The 17091-nt window shown below is 46.1% G+C and overlaps 1 long non-coding RNA gene across 1 annotated transcript; it reads right to left on the bottom strand.

The window, feature by feature from the left end:
* Positions 1-558: 558 nt before the first annotated feature.
* LOC141069083 (uncharacterized) lies at positions 559-1736 on the bottom strand. The gene is made up of 2 exons (XR_012226511.1): positions 1629-1736; positions 559-626 (listed from the first exon to the last, which is right to left on the bottom strand). It is a non-coding gene; the product is annotated as an uncharacterized lncRNA (long non-coding RNA).
* Between the last annotated feature and the right edge of the window lie 15355 nt (positions 1737-17091).

Consider the following 17091-nt stretch of genomic DNA (forward strand, 5'->3'; position numbering starts at 1 on the left):
GGCCATGCCATTGCTTTGGGTCTCGGCGGCCCCCTTGCCATTCTCCTTGGTGGGTGGGACGCTACAAGTGGCCGGAGAGCTGCTCCCTTTACTCTTCTGACTCTTCTTCCTGGACATGATGCGGCCGGTAGGAGTCACTGTCACTCGCAGCCAGAGTCACCCGGAAGGTGGCGGGTTTTTACACTGCGCCTTGGAGGAGGTTGAGGATTACCGGACTACAACCTCTAACATCCGAGTCGCAGTGGATGTCCACAATTGTAATAGATGGTATGACACTCACTAGTCACAGGAGTCAAAACGCAGCCAAAAATTAACCCTCCGGGGATTGATTCCTTGATTTTCCAGTTCCTCTCGTCGCCGGCTCCGGTGCACACTGCTGTCTAACCTCAGCAGTCCCTGCTGCCCCCCTTCCTCGCCTCCTGTCACTCACCGCTCTCTCTCTCCGCTGACAGCTGATGTCTCTTCTGCTGCTTTGTGATGTCTCTTAGATCTTTACAATCTGTTGCCTGCTCCTCCGCGCTCTCTTTTCTCTCTTATTCTGCACTCCCTAGATGTCTCTTTTCACCTTGTCTCCCAATGCTGTGCTCTCCGTATCGGGGGAACTCTCCCAGAAGTTACATGATCCCCTGCAAAACACAGGACGCCCCTTAATCTAACAGTGCAATGCAGCTACATGTAGCGAGCACCGACTAGGAGAGCCCGACAGGATAGCACACTACCGGGGGGGCCCTAATACAAGAGTCTAATGGGGGGGCACTCTAATGCCACAGGAATATATATATAAGGTCTATGCCCTAATACAAGGGGTTGCACCCCAATCTAATAGGGGTTGCACCCTGTAATAGAGAGCACCCTAATGCACCAGCCCCGAAACCTAACAGTGCTATGGTTTACCCTAAATGTAATATTGCATGCACCCCAATGCAACAGGAGTATAAAGGCAGCGCCCTGACCTTACAGTGTCACCCTAAAGCGAAATCTAGGTAATAGAGGGTGCACATTAAAGCAATGGGTTCTACAGAGGCTGCACCCGAATCTCATTCTAATGGGGTTTTCCCCCTAAATTTATAAAAGGAGAATATTGTAGGTGTAATATAACGTGCGCCCGAGTTGTAATGCAGCGTGCAGCTTCCATTTAATATAAATGCACCCTCAATATAAGCAGTGCACCCCAATACAGCCAGGGTATATAGGCTGCACCCCAATACAGCCGGGGTATATAGGCTGCACCCCAATACAGCCAGGGTACACAGGCTGCACCCCAATACAGCCAGGGTACACAGGCTGCACCCCAATACAGCCGGGGTACACAGGCTGCACCCCAATACAGCCGGGGTACACAGGCTGCACCCCAATACAGCCGGGGTACACAGGCTGCACCCCAATACAGCCGGGGTACACAGGCTGCACCCCAATACAGCCGGGGTACACAGGCTGCACCCCAATACAGCCGGGGTACACAGGCTGCACTCCAACCTTAGAGAGTAAGATGCTAGGCACCCCAATATCAAGGTCTAATAGGGTTTCCCCCTAAACGTCACTGTAGGGCTATGTGCACACTACAGCAGCGGCTTCTATAGGCTGCACTGAGCCCACCTGCGCTACCTCCTCCCCAGGTCCACACTGACCTCACGCCGTGTCCTGCCACCCCCAGCACTGATGTATAACCCCCGTGTCCTCGGAGCTGTGGCTGCGCCCGGTCCCGGGATGTCGCCGCCGCCACCGCTTCCTCTCACCTCTCTCTGGCGCCGGTACTACCAGCTATACAAAGGGGGCGTGGCGCAGGGCTGACTGGCAGGTGCGATAGCCAATCATCACTGACAACACTAGGGAAAGCGAACCTATCAACCTATGAGACCACTGTAGGGGCGGGGTTATGTAAATGACCCACGGGCAAATGTTTTCGGTGTCTTTTCCAGCTCCCCCTGTAATCTGTGAGCCTACCTCAACTCCCCCTGTAATCCGTGAGCCTCCCTCAGGTCTCCCTGTAATCCGTGAGTTTTCCTCAGTTCCTCCTGTAATCCGTGAGTCTCCCTCAGCTCCTCCTGTAATCCGTGAGCTTCCCTCAGCTCCTCCTGTAATTCGTCAGTCTCCATCAGCTCCCTCTGTAATCCGTGAGCTACCCTCAGCTCCCCCTGTAATCCGTGAGTCTCCCTCAGCTCCCCCTGTAATCCGTGAGTCTCCCTCAGCTCCCCCTGTAATCCGTGAGCTTCCCTCAGCTCCCCCTGTATTCCATGAGTCTCCCTCAGCTCCCCCTGTAATTTGTGAGTCTCCATCAGCTCCCCCTGTAATCCGTGAGTCTCCCTCAGCTCCTCCTGTAATCCGTGAGCTTCCCTCAGCTCCTCCTGTAATCCGTCAGTCTCCATCAGCTCCCTCTGTAATCCGTGAGCTTCCCTCAGCTCCTCCTGTAATCTGTGAGTCTCCCTCAGCTCCTCCTGTAATCTGTGAGTCTCCCTCAGCTCCCCCTGTAATCTGTGAGTCTCCCTCAGATCCCCCTGTAATCTGTGAGTCTCCCTGTAATCCGTGAGTTTTCCTCAGTTCCTCCTGTAATCCATGAGTCTCCCTCAGCTCCCCCTGTAATCCGTGAGCTACCCTCAGCTCCCCCTGTAATCCGTGAGTCTCCCTCAGCTCCCCCTGTAATCCGTGAGTCTCCCTCAGCTCCTCCTGTAATCCGTGAGCTTCCCTCAGCTCCTCCTGTAATCCGTCAGTCTCCATCAGCTCCCTCTGTAATCCGTGAGCTTCCCTCAGCTCCTCCTGTAATCTGTGAGTCTCCCTCAGCTCCTCCTGTAATCTGTGAGTCTCCCTCAGCTCCCCCTGTAATCTGTGAGTCTCCCTCAGATCCCCCTGTAATCTGTGAGTCTCCCTGTAATCCGTGAGTTTTCCTCAGTTCCTCCTGTAATCCGTGAGTCTCCCTCAGCTCCTCCTGTAATCCGTGAGCTTCCCTCAGCTCCTCCTGTAATCCGTGAGTCTCCCTCAGCTCCTCCTGTAAGCTGTGAGTCTCCCTCAGCTCCTCCTGTAATCTGTGAGCTCTCCCTCAGCTCCCCCTGTAGTCTGTGAGCCTTCCTCAGCTCCTCCTGTAATCCGTGAGTCTCCCTCAGCTCCTCCTGTAATCTGTGAGCCTCCCTCAGCTCCTCCTGTAATCTGTGAGCTTCCCTCAGCTCCCCCTGTAATCCGTGAGCCTCCCTCAGCTCCTCCTGCAATCTGTGAGCCTCCCTCAGCTCCTCCTGTAATCTGTGAGCTTCCCTCAGCTCTTCCTGTAATCCGTGAATCTCCCTCAGCTCCTCCTGTAATCTGTGAGCCTACCTCAGCTCTTCCTGTAATCCGTGAATCTCCCTCAGCTCCCCCCTGTAAGCTGTGAGTCTCCCTCAGCTTCTCCTGTAATCTGTGAGCCTCCCTCAGCTCCTCCTGTAATCTGTGAGCTCTCCCTCAGCTCCCCCTGTAGTCTGTGAGCCTTCCTCAGCTCCTCCTGTAATCTGTGAGCCTACCTCAGCTCTTCCTGTAATCCGTGAATCTCCCTCAGCTCCCCCCTGTAAGCTGTGAGTCTCCCTCAGCTTCTCCTGTAATCTGTGAGCCTCCCTCAGCTCCTCCTGTAATCTGTGAGCTCTCCCTCAGCTCCCCCTGTAGTCTGTGAGCCTTCCTCAGCTCCTCCTGTAATCTGTGAGCTTCCCTCTGCTCTTCCTGTAATCCGTGAATCTCCCTCAGCTCCTCCTGTAATCTGTGAGCCTCCCTCAGCTCCTCCTGTAATCTGTGAATCTCCCTCAGCTCCTCCTGTAATCTGTGAGCCTCCCTCAGCTCCTCCTGTAATCTGTGAATCTCCCTCAGCTCCTCCTGTAATCTGTGAGTCTCCCTCAGCTCCCCCTGTAATCTGTGAATCTCCCTCAGAGGAGAGAGAGAAAGAGGACAGAAGAAAGCGACAAGTGAGAGGAAAAGAGAGAAAGAGAAGAGTGACAAGTGAGAGGAGACACAGAAAGAGGACAGAAGAAATCGACAAGTGAGAGGAAAAGAGAGAAAGAGAAGAGCGACAAATGAGAGGAGACACAGAAAGAGGACAGAAGAAAGCGACAAGTGAGAGGAAAAGAGAGAAAGAGAAGAGCGACAAATGAGAGGAGACACAGAAAGAGGACAGTAGAAAGCGACAAGTGAGAGGAAAAGAGAGAAAGAGAAGAGCGACAAGTGAGGAAAAGAGAAAGAGAAGAGAGCGACAAGTGAGAGAAAGAGAAGAGAGCGACAAGTGAGAGGAAAGGAGGAGATAAAGAGAAGAGAGATACAAGTGAGAGGGAAAGAGGAGAAAGAGAAGAGCGACAAGTGAGAGGAAAGAAGAGAAAGAAGAGCGACAAGTGAGAGGGAAAGAGGAGAGAAAGAGAAGAGAGCGACAAGTGAAAGGGAAAGAGGAGAAAAAGAAGAGAGCGACAAGTGAGAGGGAAAGAGGAGAGAAAGAGAAGAGCGACAAGTGAGAGGAAAGGAGAGAAAGAGAAGTGCGACAAGTGAGAGAAAAAGAGGAGAGAAAGAGAAGAGAGCGACAAGTGATAGGAAAAGAGGAGAGAAAGAGAAGAGAGCGACAAGTGAGAGAAAAAGGAGAGAAAGAGAAGAGAGCGATAAGTGAAAGGGAAAGAGGAGAAAAAAAGAGAGCGACAAGTGAGAGGGAAAGAGGAGAGAAAGAGAAGAGAGCGACAAGTGAGAGGAAAGGAGAGAAAGAGAAGAGAGCGACAAGTGAGAGGAAAAGAAGAGAGAAAGAGAAGAGAGCAACAAGTGAGAGGGAAAGAGGAGAGAAAGAGAAGAGAGCGACAAGTGAGAGGGAAAGAGGAGAGAAAGAGAAGAGAGCGACAAGTGAGAGGGAAAGGAGAGAAAGAGAAGAGAGCGACACGTGAGAGAGAAAGAAGAAAAAGAGACGAGAGTGACAAGTGAGAAGAAAGGACAGGAAAATAAGAGGAGAGACAGAACAGAGAGAAGGAAGGGAGAGAGAATAGAGAGTGACAAGTGAGAGGGATAGAGAGAAGAGAGAGAAGACAGAGAAAAAAGAAGTAAGAGAAGCAATATAACAGAGAGAAGAAATCAACAAGTGAGAGGGAAAGAGTGTGAAGAGAAGGAAGCGAGAGGAGAGAGAGAAGACAGTGAGAAGGAGAGAGAAGAGAAAGAGAAGTAAGAGAGATAACAGAGAGAAGAGAGCGACAAGTGAGAGGAAAGGAGAGAAAGAGAAGTGCGACAAGTGAGAGAAAAAGAGTAGAGAAAGGAGAGAGCTACAAGTGATAGGAAAAGAGCAGAGAAAGAAGAGAGCGACAAGTGAGAGGGAAAGAGGAGAGAAAGAGAAGAGAGCGACAAGTGAGAAGGAAAGAGGAGAGAAATAGAAGAGAGTGACAAGTGAGAGGAAAGGAGAGAAAGAGAAGAGAGCGACAAGTGAGAGGAAAAGACAGAAAAAAAGAGGAGTGACAGAACAGAGAGAAGAAAGTTAGAGAGAATAGAGAGTGACAAGTGAGAGGGATAGAGAGAAGAGAAAAAAGAAGAGAAGCAATATAACAGAGAGAAGAAAGCAACAAGTGAGAGGGAAAGAGGTGAAGAGAAGTAAGAGAGGAGAGAGAAGACAGTGAGAAGGAGAGAGAAGAGAAAGAGAAGTAAGCGAGATAACAGAGAGAAGAGAGTGACAAGTGAGAGGGGAGAGAGAATAAAGGGAGAGAGAAGAGAAACAGGGAGACAGGAGAGAGAGAAAGAGAGGAGAGAGACGAGAGCGAAAAGTGAGAAGTAGAGATAGAGGAAAGGAAGAGAGTAGAGAAAGAGAAGTGACAGAGAAAGAAGAAAGAAAGAGGAGACAAAATAGAGAGAATTAAGAGAGAAAGAGAAGTAGGAAAGTTGGAGAAAGAGAGGGAGAGAGAAAGAATGAATGAGAGAGAAGAGAAAAAGAAAGATAATTGCATACAAAAAAACCCCATGTATTTATTGGCCCATGTGAACAGGGGTCAACATTGCGGCTCAAGAGCAAGTGAACCTTTGTATGGAGACAGGAGACTATATGTGGATAGATATAATAAATTAAGCAAATAAATGAAGATAAATAAAGACATATTAGATAGATTCATATATAGAGAATACTGATATGAGACAGATAAATATAGAATAAATCTAGATACATAACAGATACCAAATGGATATATACATAGATAATACCTATAATTTCGATAGAGATGGATGGATGGATGGATAGATAAATAGATAATAGATAGATAGATATAGTAGATAGATAGATGATAGATAGATAGATAGATCTATGATAGATAGATAGATAGATAATAGATAGATAGATAATAGACAGACCTAGAGCACTGGCGCAGTGTTCCGGTCATAGTTTGAGGTATTTGCTCTTCTACACCGGTTGGCGGTATGCAAAATTTATAGGTTCAACACTTCCCCCTTCTGTTCAAAAGAGGTAATTCTTCAGATATTTGTACATTTTAGATTCACCAAATTTCGATTTTCTTTCCTTTAGTTTGTCTCTTCTCAGGCCACAGCCTCATAACGTTCCACATTGATTTCACTTTCTGATTTTCTTACTCTGCTTCTATCCAGCACAACCAAACAAGTTGCACATTTGCTCTTTTTTTTTAACAATTTTATTCTGTTTTGTTTTTTTTTGTCTCTGCTGAACCAAGGGGAGAAAATCCAAAAGCTGTAACCTGCAGCGAGAAACCGTCACATTTTCCGCCTGCTTCAGATGAATGGAAGATAGGAGTATATATAGAGACAGCGGAGGTGCCTGGTAAACATATAATTACCGCCTCCAAGGTGTTTTGGAGAAAGTGTTGTGATCAGCTGCAGATTATATGAATTATTTTCTATTGTGACCAGTAAAAAAAATCCCCCAGACGGCTGCACGCGGTAAATAAGTGCGGCCCAAAAATACATTTCACATCCTGCCAACCATTAAACAGACTGTGTGAAAACTCCTTTATACCTTCCAGGTAGCTGCTCTTCCACCTGCATTAAGGCCCCTTACCACTCCTCCCTTCCATCCACCCAGTATTGGATCATTTTTCCCCCATGTGCATTGTATTTCTAAGAATTTAGAGTTTTTTGCTTTTTTCTGAACTCAAACTTGTAAAAATGAAAAGTTATACATTGTTACATTTTTTTTTTCATTACATCTTCTTAAGATGTAACAATGTTATTACTATAGCACTAACCTATCCCTATCCATAACGCTAATCCTAGCGCCATCCGTAGTATTATTATTTTATAAAGGGGCACTCAGGGTATTATTACTTTATAAGGGGGCACTCAGGGTATTATTATTTTATAAGGGGGCACTCAGGATATTATTACTTTATAAGGGGGCACTCAGGGCATTATTACTTTATACGGGGACACTCAGGGTATTATTACTCTATAAGGGGGCACTCGGTATTATTACTTTATACGGGGGAACTCAGGGTATTATTACTTTACAAGGGGGCACTCAGGGTATTATTACTTTATAAGGGGGCACTCAAGGTTTTATTACTTTATAAGGGGGCACTCAGGGTTTTATTACTTTATAAGGGGGCACTCAGGGTATTATTACTTTATAAGGGGGAACGTTTTGTATTATTACTTTATAAGGGGGCACTCAGGGTATTATGATATAAGGGGGCACTCGATATTATTATTTTATAAGGGGGCACTTAGGGTATTATTATTTTATAAGGGGCACTCAGGGTATTATTACTTTATAAGGGGGCACTCAGGGTATTATTACTTTATACGGGGACACTCAGGGTATTATTACTTTATATGGGGGCACTCAGGATATTATTACCTTATAAGGGGGCACTCAGGGTTTTATTACTTTATAAGGGGGCACTCGGGGTACTATTACTTTATAAGGGGGCACTTTTGGTATTATTACTTTATAAGGGGGCACTCAGGGTATTATTACTTTATAAGGGGGCACTCAGGTTGTTATTGCTTTATAATGGGACACTCAGGGAATTATTACTTGAAATTATTTGAAAATGACATTCTCAAAGCACAATTGTTAACAATTCCGAAAAGAGGGAAGAATAGGAAGCATTTAAGGATGGATGAGCACAGAACTTAAGCACATGATAAAAAGGAAGAAAGAAATGTTTATAAAATGGAAAGAGGGAGGCATATCGAAAGAAGAATATAATGCTGTCTGCAGAACTTGCAGGGCACAAATCAGATTGACTAAAGCTGACAATGAATTGAGGCTTGCAAGAGACGTTAAAAGCAATAATAAAGGATTTTGGGGATATGTCAAAAGCAAAAGAAAAGTCAAAGATGCTATAGGATTTTTACAGGATGAAAATGATGAAATGGTAAGACAGGATGTTGAGAAGGCCAAACTTTTAAATACCTATTTTGCATCTGTTTTCTCTCAGAAGGGAAATGTAACATCAACTGTTCTTCACTGTCCTATTAAGGGAATAGAAGAATCCAGGATATCTGTAAACAGAAAGATAGTGAGGAAACACTAAGGCCGGTTTCACATTTGCGTTAAAGGCCGCAGTGTCGGCCTGCGCACGGCCGCCGCTAAGCCCCACCCCTGCCTCGCCTCCGCCGGTAGCTCCGCCTCCGGGCGTATGACGCTGCATGCGTCATGCATCCCCTATCTTTATCACTGAGGACGCAGGCGTTTTTGCAGCGTTTTTGCGTCCTTTTGACGGTGCGCCGACCAGCGCCAAACGCAACCTGTTGCAATTTGGTTGCGCTCGGCGCACCGTCAAAAGGACGCAGGCGCCGCCAAACGCATACTGCGCACGGCCTGCGTCCTCAGTGATAAAGATAGGGGACGCATGACGCATGCAGCGTCATGCGCCCGGAGGCGGAGCTACCGGCAGAGGCACGGCAGGGGTGGGGCTTAGCAGCGGCCGTGCGCAGGCCGACGCTGCGGCCTTTAACGCAAATGTGAAACCGGCCTTAGCTAACCTAAATTAATTCAAGTCTCCAGGGCCAGATGAATTACACCCCAGAGTACTGAAGGAGATAGCAGAAGAAATTTTTGAACTCCTCTCCATAATCTTTGAAAATTCTTGGAGAATAGGAAAAGTCCCAGAAGACTGGAGAAGAGCAAATGTTGTTCCTATCTTCAAAAAGGGGAAGAAGGTGGACCCAGGCAACTATAGGCCGGTGAGTCTGACTTCTATACCAGGAAAGATCTTTGAACAAATTATGAAACAACATGTATGTCAGTACCTGGATAAGAATGAAGTGATTAAACAGAGTCAGCATGGGTTTGAAACTAATAAGTCATGTCAGACTAACTTAATTTCCTTCTATGATGGAATCACTGATTGGGTGGATCAGGGAAATACTGTAGATATAGTATATCTTGACTTCAGCAAAGCATTTGACAAAGTATCTCACACAATCCTTATTGAAAAAATGACTAAGTATGGAATGGACAAGGCAACTGTTAGGTGGATTCATAACTGGCTTAGTGATCAGACCCAAAGAGTGGTCGTAAATGGCTGGACATCCAGTTGGAAGAATGTCTCAAGTGGGGTACCACAGGGCTCTGTTCTGGGCCCTGTATTGTTCAACATCTTTATCAACGATTTAGATGAAGGAATTGAGGGTAAACTGATTAAATTTGCTGATGACACAAAGCTAGGAGGGATAGCTAATACTAGAGAAGAGAGAGAGAGGATTCAAAAAGATATAAATAAACTGGAGCCGTGGGCAGCAACTAACAGAATGGTTTTTTAACAGGGAAAAATGCAAAGTACTACATCTGGGCAATAAAAATGAAAAAAGCATATACAGAATGGGAGGAATAGGGCTAAGCAACAGCACATGTGAAAAAGACTTGGGTATACAAATAGATCACAGACTGAATATGAGTCAACAGTGTGATGCAGCAGCAAAAAAGGATGTATTAACAGAAGCATACAGTCTAGATCACGTGAAGTCATTATTTCCCTCTACTCCTCTTTGGTCAGACCTCATCTGGAATATTGTGTCCAGTTTTGGGCGCCACATTTAAAAAAAGACATCAACAAACTGGAGCAAGTTCAGAAAAGAGCGACCAGAATGGTGACCGGTCTGCAAACCCTGTCTTATGAGGAAAGGTTGCAGGATTTGGGAATGTTTAGCTTGCAGAAGTGGAGACTTAATAGCTGTCTACAAATATCTCAAGGGCTGTCACATTGTAGAAGGATCATCTTTATTATCATTTGCACAAGGAAAGACTAGAAGCAATGGGATGAAACTGAATGGGAGGAGACACAGATTAGATATTAGAAAAAACTTTTTGACAGTTAGAGTGATCAATGAGTGGAACAAGCTGCCACGAGAGGTGGTGAGTTCTCCTTCAATGGAAGTCTTCAAACAGAGGCTGGACAGTCATCTGTCTGGGATGATTTAGCGAAACCTGCTTTGAGCAGGGGGTTGGACCCGATGGCCCAGGAGGTCCCTTCCAACTCTACGATTCTATGATTCTACTTTATAATGGGACACTCAGGGCATTATTAATTTGCAAGAGGCCACTCAAAGCAACAACAAACACAGAAATGGGAGTGCCAGTAGGATGGGAAGCTTGTGTATGTGAAAATAGGAGGTAATAGCGCTGGGAATGGGAGAAATGGAATATGATTTGTTGTAAGCTATGCAGACAAGTTGTGGCTTGAAGAAGTCATCATGATGGTCTGGGCCAAACGTAAAATACAGGAAAACTGAAATGGCATCATCTGAAAAGTGAATGGATGTCATCTTAGAGTCTGTATATATTACTACAGTATACTGCACTCATAGTCTGCAGGACTGGTATCTACCACTATACGGTCACTGCATGGCGGCATTATCGTTCTTGGTCTCTGTATAGTGCTTTTGATTGTCGTCTTCTGAGGAGTCCGCCATAATTAGGGTGCGCATTTGTCATTGTCAACATGCTTTACCTGGTTTGGGTGTCCACTCAGATGTGTTTCGCCCTTCATCGGTGTCGAACTCCTGAGTGCGTGGAAAATGTAGTTCAGAGAGGATTGTCTAATTGCCTAGACTTTATAGCGACATCCATTTATAGCAAATCTGAAATATCCATATTTTTTTCCTTTTATTTAGCGCCAAAAGCATATAACCCCCCCCCGACTCCGATGAGATATCATGGTGTCCTTCCGCGCACTAATAATATATTATTACAGTGCGGGTAGACGCCAGCTGTACATTGCGTCCCACCACTCCATTTCCAGCATCTGTACTCCTATTATCCATTGTCCATGTACCTTTGTGTTGAGCAGCACGGAGCTCCTAAGTGGATTTTTCCACGTCTCTGTTTGCACAGCGGATTGCAGATTTTCCACAACTTTGCATGATAATGAAGCTGAATTGCAAACTGCAAACCTCGGTGTGATCAGGGCTGTATTGTCATCTCACTGTATAGATTGGAATAGATCAACGCCGACAGAATGAAAGTCAGATCCTCCCGATTTCTCCATTACCGGCCAATTAACCCCCCTCACAGCTAAGACCATTTTTCATTTTTTTATGCTTCCGTTTTTTCCTCCACTTTAACCAAGAGCCATAAGTCTTTTATTTTTCCCTCCACATATCCATATGAAGGCTTGATATTTGCAAGACGAGTTCTTGTTGTGAGTGACACCATTCACTTTACCATATAATGTACTGAAAAAAAAATGTGATTTGTGCCACCATTTCTCAAGGCCAGTAGATTTTTTTATTCCTTTGTTCATGGAGCTGTGTGAGGGCTTGCTTTTAGTGGATTGAGCTGTGTTTTTTATTATTACCATTTTGGGGTCCATATGATAATTTAATCTCATTTTATTGCATTTTTGGGGGAGGTGTGATGACCAAAATGGTTGATAGATAGAAAGATAGATAATAAGTAGATAGATAATAGATAGATAATACAATATTCACGATAGGTGATGCTCACAGCTCACCTCCATCTCTCCCTGCACAATGGCTTCTGCACAGCTCACCTCCATCCATCCCTGCACAATGACTTCTGCACAGCTCACCTCCATCCCTCCCTGCACAATGACTTCTGCACAGCTCTCCTACATCCCTCACTGCACAATGACTTCTGCACAGCTCACCTCCATCTCTCCCTGCACAATGACCTGCACAACTCACCTCCATCCCTCACTGCGCAATGACTTCTGCACAGCTCACCTCCATCCCTCCCTGCACAATGACTTCTGCACAGCTCACCTCCACCCCTCCCTGCACAATGACTTCTGCACAGCTCTCCTACATCCCTCACTGCACAATGACTTCTGCACAGCTCACCTCCATCTCTCCCTGCACAATGACCTGCACAACTCACCTCCATCCCTCACTAGGCAATGACTTCTGCACAGCTCACCTCCATCCCTCCCTGCACAATGACTTCTGCACAGCTCACCTCCACCCCTCCCTGCACAATGACTTCTGCACAGCTCACCTCCATCCCTCACTAGGCAATGACTTCTGCACAGCTCACCTCCATCCCTCCCTGCACAATGACTTCTGCACAGCTCACCTCCACCCCTCCCTGCACAATGACTTCTGCACAGCTCTCCTCCATCCCTCCCTGCACAATGACTTCTGCACAGCTCACCTCCATCCCTCCCTGCACAATGACTTCTGCACAGCTCACCTCCATCCCTCCCTGCACAATGACTTCTGCACAGCTCACCTCCATCCCTCCCTGCACAATGACTTCTGCACAGCTCACCTCCATCTCTCCCTGCACAATGACTTCTGCACAGCTCACCTCCATCCCTCACTGCACAATGACTTCTGCACAGCTCACCTCCATCCCTCCCTGCACAATGACTTCTGCACAGCTCACCTCCATCCCTCCCTGACTTCTGCACAGCTCACCTCCATCCCTCCCTGCACAATGACTTCTGCACAGCTCACCTCCATCCCTCCCTGCACAATGACTTCTGCACAGCTCACCTCCATTTCTCCCTGCACAATGACTTCTGCACCGATCACAGAGCGTGCCCACTACGAAGTCAAGGACATCTCCCGCCTGTCATTGCCTACTGGCTGTTACCTATCACCATTTGGCTGCTGTATGGGATAGCTATAAATGCTGTTAGGCTATGTTCAAACGTTGCTTTTTTTATGCATTTTATTCCGCAGGGAAAACCTGCTCTCTTGGCAGTAAGAAACTTGCTAGAAAAGAGCAGGTTTTGTTTAGTTTCGTTTGCGTTTTTTGCTACATTTTTGCTGCGTTTTTGGCGTGGTACATTTGTCTTTTAAGCTGATAAATATAGTGCATAAAAAAATCTGATTCCACGCTATCCGGTTTTGTCACCAAAAGCGCAGCAAAAACTGACACCTGCGGTTTTTCAGCATTTTTACGCACCACTCATTGCTTTTAGTGGGTGAAATGCGCTGAAAAAAAAACCGCTGAAAGAAGTGACATGCTCCATTCTGCAAAACCCAAGGTTTTGCACAAAATACTGTGGATAAAAAAAAACAAGCTGTGTGCATAAGATTTCTGAAATCTCATAGACTTTGCTGGTACTGTAAAACGCAGGTGAAATTTTACATAGAAAAATGCTTAAAAAAAGCAGAAAAAACACAACGTGTGAACATAGCCTTAAACCACAGCGCTGTCCAGAAAGTTGCCCCTATAATTATGTTCAGAAAAGAAAACTGAAAAAAAAGTGCAACTGAAAAGCAAAAATAGATTAGAAAAGAATATCAGAAAGGATCAGAAGCCGTCGTGTTAAATATGGGTGGTCCCCAGAGCTCAGCTGGTCAGGTGGCCTGTAAGGTATCACATATGTCAAACTGCAACATTTCTGTGCTCAGTAATACCAGTGCAGGAGAAAGTCTCACTGGTCCTGTGAGATTCCTACGTGTTGGTATCTGACAGCTCAGATATTTTTTTCTGCTACTTAGGCTTCCATGTGGCGTTGACTGGATGTGAGCAATATCCACTCAGGACTATCTGCTGCCACCCTGACGCGCGCTCGTATATCTTGCAGCCAGATGTCCTTATCGTGAGTGTCACCTCCCTGCTCCTCTATTAAAGGCAAATTTCAGTGGCGATGAATCAAAGTCGCAGGCCTCCAGGTGGGGGATGAGGAGAACCGACCGAAAATGGTGTGCAAGAGGCATGATATAAGAAGTAAAATCAATATGTAAAGAGCTGGAACACCTCACATGAGACCGTACCAGACATGCACAATAGCTGTAGACCAAGCAATGGGAATAAGGGAATAGCCATCCACCAAACACCTCTGGCAGCTGCTTAACTGCTGCCGAAACTAAGGATTGGACATGTTAAAATCCAATGCAACCAGTGCATATATTAAAAAAGCTGACATATTCACAAGGGAAAATCCTCTGGCAGTTACTTTTCTCAAATGGGAAAAAAAAGAACTGGGCATGTTAAAATGCAATCTGCCTGATACTTGTTTCTTCTGATAGTTGCTGTCAGGAGAAGATCACGACATCCAGGTGCACATGTGGAGGCCGAACTAACCGCAATTCTGCTTATTGTTTTATATTAATTTCTATCACTTAATATTGAGCAGAATTAAGTCAGGTGACTCTGTATTACTGTTATAACATGTTACCAGAGGGCTCATTGTAATCTGTATTCTTACCTGTAGCAGCGAATCATAACCATATCATTTACTGCTTTTTAAGAAGTAAATCACGCTGCTCCTGTTATTCAACCTTTGTAGTTTGATCAACAGCTCCCAATACAATATGATGCCTCACAGTCCCCACACACAGTGCTATGTCCCCACACAGCCCTATTGCACAGAAGCATGCCCCCACTCAGACCCCCATTTAATATAATGTCCCTTCACAGCCCCCTTACAGTACTGTGACCCAACACAGCTCACCTGCACAGTATTATGTCCGCACAGCCCCCCTTATACAGTATTATGTCCTCACACAGCCCCCTTTATACAGTATTATGTCCCCACACAGCCCCTGTTATACAGTATAATGTCCCCACACAGCCCCTCTTATACAGTATTATGTCCCCACACAGCCCCTCTTATACAGTATTATGTCCCCACACAGCCCCTGTTATACAGTATTATGTCCCCACACAGTCCCCCTTATACAGTATTACATCCCCACACAGCCCCTCTTATACAGTATTATGTCCCCACACAGCCCCTGTTATACAGTATTATGTCCCCACACAGCCCCTCTTATACAGTATTATGTCCTCACACAGCACCCCTACACAGTATTATGTCCCCACACAACCCACTTACACAGTATTATGTCCTCACACAGCCCCCCTTATACAGTATTATATCTCCACACAGCCCCCCTTACACAGTATTATGTCCCCACACAGCCCCTCTTATACAGTATTATGTCCCCACACAGTCCCTCTTATACAGTATTATGTCCTCACACAGCCCCCTTATACAGTATTATGTCCCCACACAGCCCACCTACACAGTATTATGTCCTCACACAGCCCCCCTTATACAGTATTATGTCCCCACACAGCCCCACCTACACAGTATTATGTCCTCACACAGCCCCCCTTATACAGTATTATGACCCCACACAGCCCCTCTTACACAGTATTATGTCCTCACACAGCCCCCCTTATACAGTATTATGTCCCACACAGACCCTCTTATACAGAATTATGTCCCCACACAGCCCCCCTTATGCAGTATTATGTCCCCACACAGCCCCTGTTATACAGTATTATGTCCCCACACAGTCCCCCTTATACAGTATTATGTCCCACACAGCCCCTCTTATACAGTATTATGTCCCCACACAGCACACCTACACAGTATTATGTCCCCACACAGCCCCTCTTATATAGTATTATGTCCCCACACAGCCCCCCTTATACAGTATTATGTCCCCACACAGCCCACCTACACAGTAATGTCCTCACACAGCCCCCTTATACAGTATTATGTCCCCACACAGCCCCTCTTATACAGTACTATATCTCCACACAGACCCCCTTACACAGTATTATGTCCCCACACAGCCCCTTATACAGTATTATGTCCCCACACAGCACACCTACATAGTATTATGTCTCTACATTTCCCCTCTGCACAGTATTATGTCCCCACACAGCCCCTCTTATACAGTATTATGTCCCCACACAGCCCCCTTATACAGTATTAAGTCCTCACACAGCCCCCCTTATACAGTATTATGTCCTCACACAGCCCCCTTATACAGTATTATGTCCCCACACAGCCCACTTACACAGTATTATGTCCTCACACAGCCCCCCTTATACAGTATATCTCCACACAGCCCCCCTTACACAGTATTATGTCTCCACACAGCCCCTCTTATACAGTATTATGTCCCCACACTGCCCCCTTATACAGTATTATGTCCCCACACAACCCCCTTACACAGTATTATATCCCCACACAGCCCCCCTTACACAGTATTATGTCCCCACACAGCCCCCCTTATACAGTATTATGTCCCCACACAGCCCCCCTTATACAGTATTATGTCCCCACACAGCCCCCCTTATACAGTATCATGTCCCCACACAGCCTACCTACACAGTTTTATGTCCTCACACAGCCCCTCTTATACAGTATTATGTCCCCACACAGCCCCTCTTATACAGTATGATGTCCCCACACAGCCCCCTTATACAGTATTATGTCCCCACACAGCACCCCTACACAGTATTATGTCCCTACATTTCCCCTCTGCACAGTATTATGTCCCCACACAGCCCCCCTTATACAGTATTATGTCCTCACACAGCCCCCTTTATACAGTATTATGTCCCCACACAGCCCCGTTATACAGTATTATGTCCTCACACAGCCCCGTTATACAGTATTATGTCCCCACACAGTCCCGTTATACAGTATTATGTCCCCACACAGCCCCCCTTATACAGTATCATGTCCCCACACAGCCTACCTACACAGTATTATGTCCTCACACAGCCCCTCTTATACAGTATTATGTCCCCACACAGCCCCTCTTATACAGTATGATGTCCCCACACAGCCCCCTTATACAGTATTATGTCCCCACACAGCACCCCTACACAGTATTATGTCCCTACATTTCCCCTCTGCACAGTATTATGTCCCCACACAGCCCCCCTTATACAGTATTATGTCCTCACACAGCCCCCTTTATACAGTATTATGTCCCCAC

Source organism: Dendrobates tinctorius, unplaced genomic scaffold (genome assembly GCF_039654945.1).
Source record: "Dendrobates tinctorius isolate UK_male_01 unplaced genomic scaffold, ASM3965494v1 ptg000257l, whole genome shotgun sequence".
Taxonomy (NCBI): Eukaryota; Metazoa; Chordata; class Amphibia; order Anura; family Dendrobatidae; genus Dendrobates; species Dendrobates tinctorius.